General features: G+C 43.7%; 1 long non-coding RNA gene across 1 annotated transcript; it reads left to right on the top strand.

Annotated features, from left to right (window-relative positions):
- Window positions 1-407: 407 nt before the first annotated feature.
- On the top strand, window positions 408-832 carry LOC135401600 (uncharacterized). Its single transcript, XR_010424861.1, has 3 exons — window positions 408-476; window positions 538-636; window positions 740-832. It is a non-coding gene; the product is annotated as an uncharacterized LOC135401600 (long non-coding RNA).
- The last annotated feature ends 251 nt before the right edge of the window (window positions 833-1,083 follow it).

Genomic DNA, 1,083 nt, shown 5'->3' with positions numbered 1-1,083 from the left:
TTGTTTTCATTGTTTTCAGTTCTGCACAACGGCCGTTTAATGTTTTGTCGTTTGTGCTTCTAAAAACAGGCACGGGAGGAGCTCTGGCGAGAAACGCTCCTGCAAAGCACATGGAAGGGCGCGAAAGACAGCCGTTCCGCCATGGTGAGAGCCCCCCCCCCCCCAAAAAAAAAAGTTAGTGTTTCACATGAATATCATTGCATTTCAGTAACAAACCTAGAAGTCAGAGACAGTAGAGAGAACAGAGGCCAAGTGCAGGGCTTTTATCGCCATCCTTATGCAAGTATGTATTGATCACCTGATAGCTTTGTAGACATGAAACAACTACCCACAGCATTTGGATTTCCTTGCTGATGGTGGTAGATACTCGTGGTATGTCATTGTGCACAAGTAGCAAACTATTGCAGGGGCGCCTTATAACAGACTCACAATAACACAGCAAACACCACGTCAAAAGGAAAACCTACGCCAAAATGGTACGTTTCTTGTATTAAATATTACAAACATATTTCTGTTCACTGCATACATATATTCCAGCCATGGTCACGTCTACTCCACGTGCTCCGCTTGGGCTGCTTTCTGAGCGTCACACACTCTCATCATTTACGTTGTCGCAACGGGACGTATGTGATCAAGGTGAAGTACATACTGAATGCCAATTTTTTTGCACAGTTCATGTAGTCTTGTTAAATATTTCTGTTGCAAACCTATTCTTGTTCACTGCATACACATATTCCAGGCATGGTCACATCTACTCCACATACCTCACCTGGGGTGCTTTCGAAGCGTTCCATTTTTGAGTCTTCAGCGTTGTCGAAGGAAGACGTATGCGATCGAGGTAAAGTGTGCCGTACATATCGATTTCCCATTTTTTTTCCCACAGTTCATGTCTTCTAATAAATGTTTCTGATGAATACATGTTCTTGTTCACTGCATACACATATTCCAGATATGGTCACATCCACTCCACATACCTCACCTGGGGTGCTTTCCAAGCGTTCCATTTTTGAGTCTTCAGCGTTGTCGAAGGAAGACGCATGCGATCGAGGTAAAGTGTGCCGTACATATCGATTTCCCATTTTT

Source organism: Ornithodoros turicata, chromosome 1, assembly GCF_037126465.1.
Source record: "Ornithodoros turicata isolate Travis chromosome 1, ASM3712646v1, whole genome shotgun sequence".
Taxonomy (NCBI): Eukaryota; Metazoa; Arthropoda; class Arachnida; order Ixodida; family Argasidae; genus Ornithodoros; species Ornithodoros turicata.
Note: the sequence above shows the minus strand (reverse complement) of the source record. Positions and strands in the feature narration are given on the sequence as shown.